Source organism: Pinus tabuliformis, chromosome 8, assembly GCF_031772625.1.
Source record: "Pinus tabuliformis cultivar Carrire ecotype Pingquan chromosome 8, CPIR1, whole genome shotgun sequence".
NCBI classification, from domain to species: domain Eukaryota; kingdom Viridiplantae; phylum Streptophyta; class Pinopsida; order Pinales; family Pinaceae; genus Pinus; species Pinus tabuliformis.
Window position 1 is genome coordinate 1,074,461,590 of NC_142294.1, and position 18,505 is coordinate 1,074,480,094.

Genomic DNA, 18,505 nt, shown 5'->3' on the forward strand with positions numbered 1-18,505 from the left:
TACCTTATCAGGATCAACACTAATCATGTACTTGGAGACAATGAAACCAAGTAAGAATCCAGAATCGACAAAGAAAACACATTTAAGTGCATTCATATGTATGTTATAGAATCGACACCTAAGAAAGATAACTCTTAAATGATCTAGGTGTTGTGCTCACTTCTTGGAATGGACTGGAAGGTCATCCAAGTAAGCTTGAATGATATGTCTAATATCATGAAATGCATAGTTCATGGCCCTTTGAAATGTTGCTCCAATATTCTTTAAATCGAATGGGAGTTTTCGATAGGAAAAAATTCCCCATGGGAAAATGAAGGTGGTTTTGTTATGGTCTATTGGTTTTATGGCAATCTGATTGTAACTTGAGAAACCATCCATGAATGAAAATGATTCACAACCAATGCAGTGGTTGATGATTTAGTCGATGAATGGTGTTGGATAATTATCCTTTGGACACGCGACGTTCAAGTCCCGATAGTCAACACATACGTGGATGTTTCCTTGTTTCCTATCGACAGGAACCAGATTGGAAACCCATTCCATTAAGGGAACGAGGTAGATAAAACTAGCACGTAACAACTTTTCCACCTCAGTATTGATGGCTGCCATTTTGCGGGGGTGGACTGGTCGAAGCCTTTAGCGGATAGGCTTGGCATTATCGTATAACTTGATCTCATGCTCGATAATATAAGGATATATGTTGGGCATTTCCTCGTAAGACCAAGTGAATACATCGCGAAATACCTTAAAAAGGTAGGTGAAGCTTGCAATTTCCTCAGGAGTGCAATCGGCTCCAACCTAGATGTTTTCCACGATGCCTGTCTTGACAGAAATATCGATGAGAAATGTCTTTGAAATATTGCCCATGTCTTCCTTCGAATCCAAAGTTTGGATAGTCATATAAGGTGAGGAAATTATTTCGGGTGTGTCAAATGACAGGATTTAAAGAGGCATGGTGTCTGAATCAGATATCGAAACACGATGGTGAGAGTCCTCCCAAGGTTGCTCTTATAAACACATGAGCTCTCTAATAGCTTCATCCGAAGGTAGGACTTGATTGAGGAGATCGAAAGAAGGAGCAATTATGGGAGGGGAGGTGGTACTGTTGTGCATGACCAAAGTGACTGGAGATTCAGATGTAGATTGAATGGCTTGGTAGGCCAATTTAGCTAGTGATAGCAACATTTGTTCTCCGTAAGTGTCAATTTATGAAGGGGCTGGGAGGATCCAAGGATTGGTCAGTTCGTGAGGAATGGATGAAACTATAGAGACCATCTATGGAACTATGGGCAGCGGAAGAGGGAAACAATTGATCAGGGAAGATCCCTTCAATAGACCAATATCGATACTGTCGTAAGAGTTAGGTACACCACCCATTAAGGGTACAAATCTGCTGGGTAATGGGACATAATCAGGAATGAAAAAGGACAGCTGGTCCACTGTAACTATCTTTCCATCAATGGAAATAACATGATGCGAAGGGTAGTTGACAAAATGGATGCAGTCTTATAAATGGAGGGGGAACTATTACATTCCCAGCTAGTATATGCATATTGTGAACTATGCCCCCAGGCATCTAAACCTAGGGGTTATAACTAAACAATGGATGCCAACCATAGGGGTTATTGATGGGACCTTTGCTAGCCATGCTATATTGAGCATTATAAGGAGAACTATATGTAGCACTTGTCGAAGGTCCAGGGGTTGACACAAAAGGGGCAGAACCCAAAATGTACTGAGTTCCACTCGTGGTGGGTGTCGTGATAGGGTTTGAACCTGGGACAGATGGGATAGCAGGGTTTTCCATCAGAGGTGCAGTACAAATTGTCCACTGGGGAGGTGGTAGTGGACCAAAAATGTCCACAAAAACCCACGACTTGTTAGTCATCGATGGGATGGGTGGAAACGTTCCAACAAAAGACAAAGGAGGTACAAATGCCATGGGAATCAAGAGTGGTCGCAACGGATTCATTATTTGAGGATTGTATGAAGGAATCCTTCAGTAAAGAAATCTTCCAGTAATCTTGAATCGTGGGATGTCCAAACTAATTATGTGTTAGATCTTAGAGACTGATTTCCCGAAGACGGGGAATCCAGTTCACTGCGGCTCAACTAATCCTCCACAATGAGTGGGGGAAGACCTAACAACCGTCTAGATTGACGACAAGGTCTGAATGTAGCCACGTCGATTGACAAATTTTATCAATAGATTTTAAAGTGATATTTGTTAAAGTTTCGGTGATAACAATCTGGCACTTAAAAAATAAAAATTACACTAAGGAAATCAATCAACAAGAATAGGGAAATGACCCTATCTGATAAGCACAGTCACTTGAGATGAAACCCAATATCACAATGAATAACAGAGAGAGCTGGCCAAATGTAAAATTACGATTACTCTTGAGCTTCACCCAAACCTCAGATTATGGGGCCAAGTACTCTCATGAAGACGAGAACAGTCCCAAAGACCTAAGACAGAGTAGGTTCGTCTATGTTAGGTGCCACGACAGCCCGCCCCAATCACCTTGTGTTCATTCCTAAAAGTATGGCCACTAAGGATACCTCAAATCACAGACACTATGGGGGGGGGACATAGTCACAGACAGTACACTGTGTGGACTGGATACCTGAGTCTCGGACTTAGCTTCGATATCCCCGAAGGGATCCCAGATACACAGAATACCCAAAAGGGATGTAAGAAAAGGAAAGGTACCTTCACTTATAGTCCGATGTTTTCTTGTATTTAGATCTGCTTTTATTGGAGTGGTCCCGGATAGTATGAGTGCGAAAGGATTTCTCTCTTTAATGACTCTAGTTTTGGCGTATGATCTTGGGCAGTTAACTCACACTACCTATCCCAAGATCCTAGCCTAAACTAATGTGTGTTTACTCTAAAAAGAGTTGTTGATTGATTTTATTTTTTAGATTTTAAATGTACATAATTAGAGTCTTCGGTAGGGGTGTTGATGCATGAAGTTATATGGGACTCTGACTCAAATCATGCAAAAATAATGCATGTAAATGTTCAATTTCAAAGAATAAGCTGCTTCTACAAAGGGAGAGTCATTCATACATAAATATATATACCATGCATCATATTCAGTAAAACACTAGCATAACCAACAAAACGTCAATGCTTACTAACAACTTTTGAAACCAAATAATGTAGATCTAACAAGCTAAGTAGAAAAAATATTATTTTTTTTTTTTTTTTTTTCTTTTATGAAAACAAAAACTTTAAGAAGTAAAGATATTTTCTTTAAAAAAACATTGTTCAGAACATAGATCAGTCAAACAAGCACAACTGCAAATCCTTGATAAGTCTACAAGCAGATTTCCCAACCCATGAGGTCACAGAGCAAGTTGTTTATCAAGAAATGGTTGGCTAATGCTCTGTACGAGAGGCTACAAAGAGTTACTTGTAGCACTAACGCATTGTTTGTGAGGAAAAGGTGATCTATATAGCACTGTTTACACTGGTAGACAATGTTAGTGAGGAAAAAGGCTCAAAAAATAGGCTGTGGGGATCACTGAGAAAAGGGTGATATATAGTCTTGAGTGGTTAGAAAGGGAATGAAGAAGTACAAGAAGGCCTGGAAGAAAGAGAGATATAGGAACTTTCTTCGAAAAATTGAGAACTAAGTGTAGTCCCAACAGAGTCACCAATTCTGCTATAGGGATTAATGCACAAGTGTTTGGTGATGTAGAAACCCTCAAGGATCTTCCCGAGATCCTTGGCAGACAGTCAAATTAGCTGCAGCTGTCAAAAAGATGCATTCACATCTATGTTTAACACATTAATATCAAAGAGAGAAGGACTTATTACCTCGAGTCTTAGTGTGGTGTTGCTGGAGAGCGCAATGTAGCTAGGTGGAAGACCGCTGAGCCAACTCTAGATCAAAACCTACACATAGAAAAGATAAGAGCAATATCACAACATATAAAGATATCTAGTTGAATATATCTAAGCCACTGATGCTAACAATGTTGCATAAACATATAAACAAGTTATACTACCAACATCATGGAGTGGATAACATAATTGCAGTTCTATATTGATGTAGAAAGAGTGATTACAACCATCAGTTATATCAGCCTTCCCTTACCCCTACAGCTCCTCTCTCTCTCTCCCTTCTTAAGTTCTTCTAATGCCTTAGTCCGAGACTCTGCTCGACAGTCAAATAGAAAATCCTTTCAAATGGTTTGACCTATTTCAAAATGGCCCTAGCCTTGTATATATAGCATGTGAGGATAGGGTTTCCAAGTCCTTCATGAGTTCCATTAGGCAAAAGTAGTGATTTTTCCATGCCTTTGTGTGCTTTCCCATTTGCATACTCCATTAGGAATTAGTAATTCCTCCAAATAGGCTGAGTTATGATATTTCCCTGCTTTTGTGAGGTGACATAGGAGAGAATCTTGGGATATTTCTCAGTAAACTTGTTCCCTTGACCCATAGAAGCTCATTAGGGTTCACTAATGCTCTTCTCGAGGTAACAAACAGAGTTACCCTAGGCACTAACGCACCCTTAGCCCTGCTAGGAAGATTTATAAAGCAGGTTGTTAGTGTTTAGACTGTGTTAGCTTGACAACTGGGCCTGTGAACTTGGTCAGTGCTTCAGTCATCATGTCGTTCTCCTCTGAGATGGTGAGGAGGTCATTTTCTTGTATAGTAGAGTTACACCAAATAAGAGAGGTGTTGACTAGTCCAAGCTTTCAGATAGGAGGACTGAGTAGTTCATAGTTGTGGCATATAGGAGTGAGTAGCAGTGCGAGTTCTAGCTGAATAAGAGGTGCTAGGAGTAGTGTCATCAAAAAAATTGGAGGGAAGTAATGGAGATCCCCCTGAGTTAGAAGAAGTAAGGATGCCAAACCAATCACTTTTAGTTCATTTAATGGACCCGAGTACCCCTCCTGATGAAGAAATGTATTTATTGACAAGGAAACTATTTTTAGAGCATGATACATCCCTTGTAAGTAATATTTCATTGGTTCCTAACACATGCATCTCCTCCCCTAACCTCCCCCTATTACCTTATCATAATCCTACTCATTTTATTTCAAATGTATTTAAGACTATAAAAGTTCTAAAGGTTTACAATGCACATACAAATGGTGCTTTTACTAGTGGTGGAAGTAGTTTTTAGGATCTTCATATCCAGGTTCAAAACATTTTATACTCATCTCACCGTATCAATCTACGATGGTCGGTAGCATAGTAGGTTCATTAAATTGATAATCGATGTTTTTAGGACAAGGGAATGAATATGTTGAGTATCATTGGTGTTTTTGAGAGACCATATGGAGGGGCATACAAACACCTGATGCTACTAAACTTATTGAATTTCAGACTACACTGAGAGAGAGAGCAATCATGTGGTTTATTAAATGGTCCTCTTTTGAAACCCCACTATTGATGAGGTATAATGAGAATTTATTTAGGTGTTGAAACTCCCCCAAACAAACTAACAAGGACTATTTGAATTATGGGATATTAAGCAGCGTGAAGGGGAGACTACATGGGAGTGCATGGAACACTTTAAGGATGTTATTGGTAAATTGAGCTATCTTATAGATCCTAATCACCAACGAGATTGGTTTATTAAATATATATTTCTGTTAACTTAGATCCCCTTAACAAAACATAATATTGATACATTGCAAGATGTACTAGAGAAATCCACAAATATTGAAGCTATGGTAGGGTATCCTCATGAACACAGGGGTGGTTATACTTCTAGCGATCTTGATCTTGTTGGCTTTAACATCAAATTGTTGATATGATAGAGAAACTAAAATATATGCATGCAACATGACCTCTATGGCCTCAGGTATCGTGCACTAATTGTCACGTCGGGGGTCATCATGCAAAAAATGTCCAAGATTGAGAGGTCCAGGACCATCGTCTATGCCTATAGGGAAAACTCCACCTTTTCCTAATACTGGAGTTGCACAAGTTGGTACAAATACTTTATATCTGGGGCACCCTCAATTTCATGTGTTCCCAAATCAACATGGTATCTATCCAACTAAGTATTATGAGATATGCCACACGTATGGTCACTCTCCTTATCTCTGTCCTATTTTGAAAAAATATTCAAATGTTCCAAACAATGTTTTCTGTGAGTTTTTGTAACACCCTAATCCCACATCTACCCAAGTAACTGACCAATAAGAGTGAACATGCGACGAGATTCCATTATGATGGGATTTAACCTCCTAAGTCTCCTTAAGGAGTGGAATCGATGGAGACACACCAGACAAACCTTACACATCAACAACAGAATTCCCAGGAGCCATCCCAACCACTAAAATAACCAACCCATGAGACAAACTGAAGTTTTAGTGCATCAAAACCCTAGAAGATCCCTTGATATGGAAAAGGGTGTGTCTGGGAGGCTCCAAACACTCCCATAGCAAGGGAAATGGAGCTTTTGGGGACTTTTTTTTCCCTAGTGTTGTTCCTGCAACTCCATGATTTGTGCCACTTTTTCAGGCCCAGAGCCCAGGTCACTCTGCAGAACTCAATGACACCTTCAGAAATGAATTTTCACAATAGAACAATGATACATTTGAAAAAACATTAACAAGGACTAGACCAGACCCCTACTAGCTACGACATGCATTTCGTCAAACATATCGCAAATATGAAATCTACAGGTCTTAACAACAGAGATAAGCATAGAGGTCTCATACTTATTTGAGATTTAGTATGAGGAATTATTTCCTTATCACATTAGCTACATTACCATCTATTAGGCCATAGATACATTGTTCATTAATTTACAAGTAAAAACACGATGAGGGCCATACATAGCCAATGTCATAATACATGTTCGTAACCAACATAATAACAACATAAATACCAAGGAAACATCAACCATATAATCAACATTTAAACCAGTATAATACTCATGAATTAACAATGAGAAATAACCTCATATTAATGACTGTAATGACCAACCAGGTTTGGGACTTCCATGAACCACCTGACCATAGATTAGCTAAATCAAATGTTTCTTTTAGCCAATCAACCCCGTGCCATATTCCAAGCACGAATGTCTGACTTAAAACCAAACTCAACTAGGGCTTCATGAGGCTACACCACCTCACCCTCATTAATAGAACTGGACTTTACCGTAATCCATCCCAGATCACTAGGCCAAAAAAAAAGCATGGATTCCACTGGATTTATCCAGTTGTACCATGAGGAATTTCCTTGTCTCTTAGTCTCTAGGATTTACCGCAATCCATACCGGATCACTAGGCCCTAACCGAGACTCCACCCTCTAGGCTTTACCATATATCCCACCATTCACCGACAATGATTCCTAGGCCTAATTAAGGGAAAATACCTCTAGGATTTACCGTATATCCCACCATTAACTTGTCAAGGATTCCTATGCCCACTGGGGCACATAATACCTGGCTTTACCGTAACCCACAATCTGGTTCAGGGGTCACTAGGCCAGTGGCTTTACTACAATCCATAATCTATTTTAGGGATCACTAGGCCATGTGTTCTTTCTTTCATAGATCCACCTCACTTAACTTCGAGTCCATCCTAAAATCTATATCAACCAAAACATGAGAACCCCATCACACCATGGCTATACGGAAATGGCAAGGCTAGGAAAATCCACTATCAATCAAAGAAATCCTACATGCCAATGACAGATCATGACCAATAAAGCACATGCATATGCCTTGCAAGCCACTATTAGTGAGGAAAACATATATGCAACTTAGTACCTACATGAAAAACCTATTGTACTTGTTGATCCCTATGTCCTATTGGGATTTCCTATTCTTCCTTTATATTATTTCTGTAAATGTTGAAGTATGCCACACTGTCCAAGAGTGCTCCAAGAAAACTCTGTGTCCAAGAGTATGAGAGAGAGAGAGAATAAAATGATAGCTCCAAAACTGAATTGAAAAAAGGTTACACTGACCAAGATTGAACAAAAGATTTCCAATTGATCCTCAGAATCGTTTTCTCAATGAGGCATCTATTTTCTTCATTTTACATTATTCTTTTTCAATTTCCTCCTCACATGAAACTTATTACCTTTCACCTTATTTTTCTCCTAATTTCCTTTATTTTCATAAATAAATTCCAATAAATGCCTCATGCATTTCTAAAGCCTTTTCCATTTCCTTTGCCAATTTCCTTAGCCATAATAAACCAAAGTGACACCTCACTAGCATGCTTTTTCCCACCATTTAGCTTCGAATACGTGTCCCATGACCTTGGTCTTATCTCCAAGCATGTGTTGGTGGCCGTGGACATCGGCTTGTCAAAATACATGTTCATCTCCAGTCGGACTTGCTTCATGTCTTCGCCTCGGTGAGTGTGCCAAATGTGTTGATCACATGTGTGCGCACAATGACAAGAATGTTTTCGAATTCCCTTGCATGCGATCAACAACACTGCTCACCTTGTCTGCTTTGTGTGAGCTGCTGGGATGGATCTATAGCTTGTATGGGCACAGTTTCATCCATCTATCCATGTTGCGCCTCGTGTTATACCTGTTCCTGCTACAACTCATTCTCTCGTTTGTGAAACCCATGTTCTTCCTTGAGTTGCTACTTCAGCACATGCAACTCCTTCTATGTTCCTTTCTCTACCTTTGCACGATCTTCATGTTGCACGTCACCTCGTAGCCTGAGTCTCCAAAGTTTCTTTCGCTTGCAACTTTGTTTCGCCTTTGTATTGTCAACAACCTTCCTCTTGCATTCAGTGCATGTGGGTGTGCTGCCTTCTACTGCTACTGATGTTGCTGCTCACTGTGATGTCATTTTCATTCATCCTGATATCCTTGTCCATGAACAACTTGATGTCTTCATAGGTAGGCAAGCTTATAGGCACTTTCTTGGCTACAAACCCCGTTGTGCTCTCAATGGTATCCTTTGACTCTGCTCTCTTGAAGGCCATTACACTTGTGCTCCTAAGACACAGATGAACACTTGAGATGCCTGGAGAAATAGAAACACTCATGGCGAGCAATCTATCAGTTGAAAAGAAAAACAAACTTGAGGACTGACTTGCAACATACCTGTGTAATTGGTTGTGAAGGTTGCACAATTCTCGCTGGGAGGTCAAGAGACTGACTGCCAAAAATGCGCAAGGCACAGTCTAGGTTGTTTGGAGGCTAGCTGACTACTGGAACTGTGCAATGTACAGTCTAGCCTGGCAGACTGAGGACTGAAACTGCACAATGCACAATTTCAGTAAGTAGTGACATTTTGTTGGGCAATGAAATTGTCATTCACTCCCATTACATTTTCACTTATATTTCCATATCATCACCTTCACTCCACCTCTATTTCATTACATTTACCTTACCATTATCATGATTGGGTCATATTTATGTTTTTCCAAACTTTATTAATTCTTAGCATTTTTAAATGAATTTATAGTTAAAAATTAGAAAATAACATGCATATGCTTATACCTAATAAGTGGGATGAGATTGTTTACATGGGTAAGTCAAAAAGAAGCTTCTAAATACCTTTATGTGGCCTCCCAAAACCAAATTTGAATTTGAGTGGAGAAGATCATGGAATCATAAGCATATGTGGTTCATTTCTTATTTGTATTGAAACTCTAAGAAGACATGTGTCTTGTCATTTCCTATTTTGATTGTAACTCTAGAGATATAGGGAGAGACTCATGGACTCTCATTAATGAGATAGCTTCTCATCTTTTTGTATAAATAGGGGAAGTTTTCTCCTATCAAGGAGGGTAAAAGGAGGAAAAGAAGAGAAATAATTATAGAATTTTTTGTAACAAGACTTGAGATGGAATGGGATGTAAAGTTGAGAGCTATTGATGTAATGAGATTAGAAGTGTAGATTTCCATTGTGTAAAGTTGTGAGTTTATCAATAAAGAAGGTTATTTTCTATTATTGAATTTTAGAATGTGAGTTTTGCGATTTGGAACACTATTGGACAATGGAAGTGCCCCCATCAACCATGTGCATCCTTTTGTAAATTTGTAAGATTAATTAGTTTGTTTTACTTTGATTCATGCAAATAGTTTAGCTTTCCATTGCAAATGTTATTTTATTTTTCAACTGTAGATTTACCTCTCTGTGAATTTTTTTTTTTCCTAAGAGCATCTCAAGAAAGTAGTGTTTTGTCTATTTTCTAAAATTGGATTACTTGAAGCATTAGAGCATACACTGAATTAGTTTAGTTTCACATGTCTTTACAATGCTCAACTTTACATTCACTATTTAACCCTATCTTTTCCAAAGAGCTTCTCAATAAGGTAGCATTCAGCTATTTTCCAATATTGGTTGCTTGAGGCATTAAGAATAAACAGTGATTTAGTTTTTCTCCTTATACTTTTTTCATGATTTTTAGATTAATCTTTCATCTATTGTGTAATCTCATGATCAGCAAGTCCAAGAAGGTAGTTCTTCCAATTTGGGTTGCCTAAGAGGCATTAGATCACATAGTAGCTGCAAGTTTTCCTTTCCATGCTTTTATGATGCTTTCTTATATCACATCTAATGTATACTCAATTGCTTAATTCATTTCAAGAAGATGATTTCGACATCTTCCTATATTGAATGTTCACAATAGTATTTGAGCATGTAGTAGATCATAGTTGTTTTTATATTTCTTTCTTTCACTTCATAGAATAGGATTAGTTTTATTTTTTATCAAGATTTTTCAAGGATAGGATAAGAAGTGATTTCATTTTCATATTATCAATGAATACAATTGTATCTATAATAATGCTCTGCTTTTTATAGACACAGTGTCGGCCTAGATTAGACTAACCATTCAAGTTTTTGATTTAATTTTTTGCAAATTAAGTTAGATGAAATACATTTCATTTCTTTCCTTCTTAGAAATTAGTTTTTATATTAAACATCCATTAGACTTAGTTGATCATTGACACTTAACATCCATTAAAATCATTAAGCATAAAATACAAAACCCTAAAAACAATAAAAAAACATACTCAACGAAGTAAGAAGCAAGGTTAACTAAGCACATATTGTGCACCACACTTCATCAATTTACTAACCCTGATTGATAATTTATGTTAGCAATTTAGGACATTAAATTGACTAAACATTTTGGTGCCGTTGCTGGGAAAGTTTAATTAGGAGACCTTATTTCTTACATCTACAAAAAATTAATAATTTCTCATGTATGCTCTCCTCCCGCACTTTGTGTGATCTGGAGGATTAGAAAAAATAATTTTTATGATAAAAATAATATATATATATATATATATATATATATATATATATATATATATATATATATATATATATATATGTTTTGTTTAATGAAATATATATGTATCTTTTCAAATTTTGAAAATATAACATATATAATTTAATTAATTAAAAATTTTGTATAAAAAAAGTTTTCAAAACAACGAATGGTCCATGAAAAGGAAGCCCACGCATATGCATGAAGTCAGCCTTTGGCTTGGCCTTACGCATATGTGTAGGCCTTCAATCCACGCAAAGACCCATGCACTGCAATAAAAAAAGGAAACCTTCTCTTTTCCATATTCGGTCTTCTTCAAGAAGCAGTTATTAGAAATCAATTTTAAAAGGTTGCATAGACAAACAATGAAGGTGTATTGGATGAAGAAACTGTTGATGAAGAGAAGATTGTAGATTCCATTGTAGGTAATTGGAATAAGGGTGATCAATATAAAATTCTCTATGAGAGAGAAGCCACTATACATCAAAACATGCAAATAAAAAAATCAAACCACAACAATTTTGGTTTGTTGCAGAAGTAATTGCCAAAAAACGAAATTGCCAAAACTGTGTAACTGTTAAGAAAACATGATGTTAAAACAATTTTTGTGAAAAAATTGAGTCGAATTAGAAAAAACTGAAACATGGGTTTTTTCGGGAATGGGGAGAGTTAGGTAACCCAGAATTTTTTTTCCGAATTTCACAACCATTTTTGAAAACTTCAGGGTTCTTCAGAGCTCTGTTTTGTATATTGCATGAGGAAAAAACAATTTGTTTTGAATTGTTTTAACATGGAAAGTTGAAAGTAGAAAAATCCAAGTGAATAACAAACTCTAATCCACATGGCATGTGGTCTAAGAGTCCAATTTGATTTAATAAATTTTAATCTAGAAAGATCCAAGTGAATAACAAACTCTGCTCCACATGGCATGAGGTTTAAGAGTCCAATTTGATTTAATAAATTTGATTTTAGACACATATGTGTCTCATTCCCTATGTGTCTCATGATTAAAATATAAATAATAAAAAAAAACATTTTCTTTATTAATAATTTCATTTTGATAAAGAATATATATATATATATATATATATATATATATATAAATAAAATTAAAGTTTTTTGCAATGATGGAATCAATTTTTTTGAGGCAATTTATAAAAACAAAAAATAGTTGCAAAATTTGATTGAAATAATTTTTTTTTGTACAAGTATTTTTCATATTTTAGTCGCTTCATATATTTTTGGCAACGTGTTATTTTTGCAGCACAGATGACGATTCAATAATGGCTTGCAAAACAATTGGAAAATTATTTAGATGATTTCTGAACATTTGGCATTAATATTGTTGCTGTGTATTTTTCTATGAAGTTTTAACTTGCAGGACACAACAAATCTTTGTGATGCCAATCGTTTTACTGAGCACAATGCATGAAGTCATCTGACAACAGGGAGTTGATTTATTTTTCATGGTTATTTCTTAAAAATGGATTGTTATCAATATCATGAATTGGACCGAATATAACACTTTTGATTTTCCTGAATATGTTTCATTTGACATTCAATTTTTGCATAAGAATCAGAAAGAAATTAGCCATTTCTTTTTAAACACACTTATGTCATTTGTGACAAGTTTTTTTGCAGGTTTAGGACGATTGAATCATCAACAAGGAGATTAAATTGTGACGACAATTAGTCTTCAAAAGACTAATCTCATGAGAAACATAAGAACAAGTCCATGTCCATATTCATCAAAATAATTACTCTTTCTTGCTTTTGAATTATAAATCTAACCAAGAACTTTGAATCAAGCCACAGTTATTTTCCCAGCAAGAGTCAGTTGTTCATTTTCATTTATTCACATACACTTCCCAATACTTTTTGTCTACTCCTAACCCACAAAAAAAAGAAAGAAGCTCATTGACATGCTTATTGCCCATTGTCATTATTATTTTACATTGTCATCTTCCTTTTTTAATTTTCCTTTCCTATCCTTTTCATTTCGTAAATAAACCCTGCTTCAATGCAAATTATTGAGTCCATAGTCTTTTGAGTCTAAAATCCTCGCAAAACCACCTTAAGGCTTGCATGCCTTAGTGGCAAGTCCTCATGCTGACGAACAATGGGAATACATTAATGTTCCTTGTTCATCGGATATTCTAGGTACTCGACAACAACAAAATTATTCATACCTAGCAAGATGTGTTTGGGCGTCTCGACTCCTATTGTCATCAATGGTGAGAGTTCTCGTGTTGACTAGTGGTATCCATTAATGGCCACTAAGTCAACAATTTCCTACTATGTTCGACATCAGAACATCTATTCACATAGTAGGAATTGTGCCAATGAGTTTTGAAGACATGAAGACTATCATTTTCAGAATTTTGAAGCAAATGTAGAAGACATGCAGCTACGGAATCAGATGACAGTTGTAGAATCAAATAACAACTGTGGAATCAGATGACAGCAACAAAATCAACACTATTCCGTAGCAAATTTAGCAAGTTTTAATAAAAGAAATAAAAACTCATCTTGACTCTTTTCTCCATGACTTGTCCAGCCACTTGAAGAAGATTATGATCATACTTTTGCAACCACCACATATGCAGCGCATCCATTTCCAAAGGGTAAGTTAAGGTATGTCATTTTCTAACTTTTTACCATAAAATTCCTTGAAAATCTAGAATGATAATTTTTGGAAAAGAACATTTCTCTTCCGCATCTCATAAAATTGACAATATCAGCAGTTGGGGTGGGATACATTCATATTCATATTTTTCCATATTCATATCACATTCAAAAGCCCACATACTTTCAAAAGATATTAACTACTACATTATTGTACTGAAAAGATAATTGGATACAAACACAATCATGGTTGTTACACAAGAACCAACTATGATGCAATCCAATTGAGATATACTTTGCAACAATAATCAAATTATCATTATGCAAGGTTCAAAGATAAAAAATGAATGCAACAACACAATATGGTTGTAACACAAGAGCCAACCATGTTGCAATTCAACTAAAAGACTTTGTAGAAGTATGAAGTTATCAAATGATATCATGCAAAATTAAGCCAAATCTCAACGATAAAAAAGAATTAATGTAATAGATTGCATGAGGATATGCAGTAGCTTTAGTTGGGGTATGTTGGGCCTTGAAATTGTCATTCACTTCCATTACATTTTCACTTATATTTCCATATTGTCACCTTCACTCCACCTCTATTTCATTACATTTACCTTACCATTATCATTATTAGATCACATTTATGTTTTTCCAAACTTTATTAATTCTTAGAATTTTTAAATGAATTTATGGTTAAAAATTAGAAAATATTGTGCATATGATTGTACCTAACAAGTGGGTAGTGAGAGGTCTTCAGGGTGATGTGAATACGGCCAAGGCGGGCGCAAAGGAAACTTAACGAGGGTTTCGAACGATCTTAGAGGTAGTCCTCCATGAAAGGACATGCATGAGGGAGCTCCACTCCCTCCTACAAGTAGGCAGTGGTTAGCAGAGGAAAAAAGCCAATGGAAAATGACAGAGAGCCTTCAGAAGGAAAATATAGAAGCAATGAAGAAGAGAAAGAGGGAACCAAGTCAAGGGAGCACAATAGTGCATTGGAAAATGGGGAAGAAATCAAGGAGCAAAGCACTAAAGACAAAGCACACATAGGACCATGCAAACCCAAAGCAGCGGTAATTCCCAGAGTCACTTTAAATGATCCAGCATTGTAGGCGCACAGGGATCACATGCAAACATATGCAATCATTTGTAAATTCATGGGGTTGTGGCCCACTAAAAAAGATTTACAAACATGGATTAAATACCACTGGAAACCAAAAGGTAGCATTGACCTACATCTTGGGTCCAAGGGATTTTTCACTGTAGTTTTTGCAAATATTGAAGACAAAGACAGAGTGTTTGAAGGAGGGCCTTACTTTTATGCTATTACAGGCCTCTATATGCGACCTTGGATCATGAACTTTGTTCTGGAATGCGAAACTTTTACCTCATTCCCAGTCTGGGTAAGACTCTACTCTCTACGTCTTGATTACTAGCAAACAAAATCTCTATCAGCCATAGGAAATAAGTTAAGGCATTTTGTCAAAGTTTCTGAGGCTACTAGAAGGGGAAAATACACTTCCTTCGCTAGAATATGTGTCGAGATGGATCTCTATGGAGCGTTGCCGGATGAGGTTATTCTAGAAGTGTTTGATGAGGAATGGACACAAACAGTAGATTATGAACATATTCCTTTCAGATGTCACAAATGCCACGAGGATGGACATCTGGTCAGAGACCACCCTCTCAGTAGGATAGAGGACAAAGGCAATGTTGATATAATGAAGGATCTAAAAAGCTTCTTCAAGGTGGTACACAAAGGAAGAGGAAGCAAAAGAGGACTAAGAACAATAAAAGCAACAGGGAAATATGTTAACCAGAACATGTTCCAAACCCTTGAAGCAGATGAAGGTCCAACAAATGCTGATAAAGCAAAAGGAGGAAACCCAGTAGAGGAGGAGAAATAAGAAGATAATGAGCAAACACAAGAAAACAACAAAATGAAAGAATTCATGATGAGTAATGTTGAACAGGCAATGGATCTTGACATGACCCAAAGTGAGACGGATTTGGAGGACCATGAACTCCAGGAAATTCTTGAGAAAGAGAACATAGATCTAGAAGGTTTCTTGAATCAAGGAACCAAAGAAGGGCTAGACTCATTACCTACAAAGTAGTTCAACAAGGTTCAGTAGTTGTTTTTATGGAGAACCCAAACTAAAGGGTTGGATAGATTAAATCACAAATATAGACAAGGCAACGAAGGAGTGAAGACGATGAAAAATATGGCAGGACTAGAACCCAGAATCCTAGGAAAGAAGAGGGGCAGAAAAAAGTAGAATGAGTTGTTGATGGAATGCAGAAAGCTAATGATAGATTCAGGGAAGATGAAAGACCTATCCAGTTATTCCTTTACAAATCTTTAATTATGAAGTGCACTTCTTGGAACATCAGAGGTCTAGGTATTAAAAGGAAACAAAGGTTACTGAGTAATAGAATGAAACAAGCATCTCTGGATGTGATTTTCATACAGGAGACCAAGTGTTCCATTCAAAAGATAAGAGATATCCATATTAAATGGCTCAATAGATTTGAGTTTTTGTAAGTCAAGGCAGAGAACACAACAGGAGGTATTCTCACTCTGTGGAATCCACGAAAGATTGATTTAATAGATGCAGAGGCATCTAGGGACTATTTATCGGTAGTAATTCAACCAGTAGGAGAAAAGGAAACCTATTTGGTTACACATATCTATGGCCCACAAAGAATGGATGCTAAATTGAGGCTTCTAAACTCTTTGGAGACTCTTAGAAATAGACATGCAGGAATACCTTGGATCTTAGGGGGTGATTTCAACATGACTAAATCACTCACGAAAAAAAAAGGGGGAACTAGAGTACTAGGCAAAGACTCTATGGCTTTTCAAACCTTTATTGATGAAATAAAGCTGGTGGATATTGAAATGCAAAACGTCCTCTTCACCTAGAACAATAAAAGAGGAGGAGAGTCTCAAGTAGCTTCCAAATTAGACAGATTCATAATCTCAGAGGATCTTATGCTCAATGACAAGGAAATGGTAGCAGAAGTGCTTCCCATTGGGGGATCAGATCACTTGCCGATACAACTGGAGGTGCAGGGCATTGGTAACCCCAAGAACAAACCTTTTAGATTTGAAAATATCTGGCTTTCCCACCTAGACTTCATCAGCAATGTAACCAGGTGGTGGGCAGAGGATTTAAACATTCAGGGTTCCAAAATGTTTATTCTACAGAAAATATTAAAACATATCAAGCTACGGCTTAAGGACTGGAACAAGACTGAATTTGGCAATATCTTTGAAGAAAAAAAATGATTGAAGGAAAACTGTAGGAACTTAACCAAGGCCTTATTAAAGAAGGCCATGACAAAGCATGACATGATCAAGCTACCAGATATCAACAGCAATGGGAGAACATATGCAGTCAAGAGGAAATATTTTGGAAACAAAAATCTAGAATCCAATGGCTAAAAGAAGGTGAACGCAACACCAGATTTTTTCACAAATCCACCATGGAAAATAGAGCACATAATAGAATTGCTTTGATTAAGGATGAAAGAGGAAATAATCTCAATTCTCATGAAGAAATAGAGGCAGTGCTAGTCCAACACTTTAGAAACATAGCTCAGGAAACTTGTTATGACAGAGAACACTACATCTGGGAATTCACTAAGTACATACCCAGGATAGTTTCCAGAGAGGATAATGTGAACCTTTATAGGCTTGTGACGGAAGAGGAGGTAAGTGGGGTTCTCAAGAAATGAAAAATGGTAAGGCACCAGGACCAGATGGTTTCAATGTCAATTTCTTCAAAGCTTGTTGGAATATTATCAAACAGGACATTCTGTAGGTTGTGGAAGATTCCAGGAGACATAGAACCATTTTGAAAGATCTGAATTCCTCCTTTATAGCCCTGATCTCTAAATAGGACCAAGCTCAAACCCCTGATAGATTCATACCTATAGCTTTATGCAATGTTGTTTACAAGATAATATCAAAGGTCGTTGCAAATAGACTCAAAGCCCTCTTACCTTTATTAGTTTCGAGGGAACAATCTCGATATGTAGAAGGAAGGAAAATTCTTAATAACATCATCTAAGCTCATGAAGTGGTGCACTCTCTTACTAGTAAGAGAAAAGCTGGAATGATCATGCAACTTGATATAGCTAAAGCTTATGATAAACTGAATTGGAACTACATCAGGAAGGTCCTTATTATTTTTGGGTTTGATCACAATTGGGTAAGATGGATCCTGGCTTTGATCACTTCTTCTAGTTTTTCAATTCTTGTCAATGGCTCTCCTTCGGAGACTTTTACCCCTTCCAGGGGCCTCAGGCAGGGTGACCCTCTTTCTCCCTTTCTCTTCATTCTCATGATGGAAGGTCTAGGCAGAGCCATCAAGCATGCAAAAGCAGTCGGTAATATCAGGGTATACAACTCTCTGACAATGGACAGGCCTCAACCCATCAACAATTTGTTGATGATACCATGTTGCAAGGAACACCCATAGTCAAATAAGCTCTTGCCTACATAGAAATCCTTGAGGACTTTGCCATGGCCTCTGGCTTGGAAGTTAATCTTTTCAAATCTAAGATCTTTTTCTTCAATACTCATATTGCTATTCAGAGGAACATATCTAGAATTTTGGGATTCCAAAGAGACTC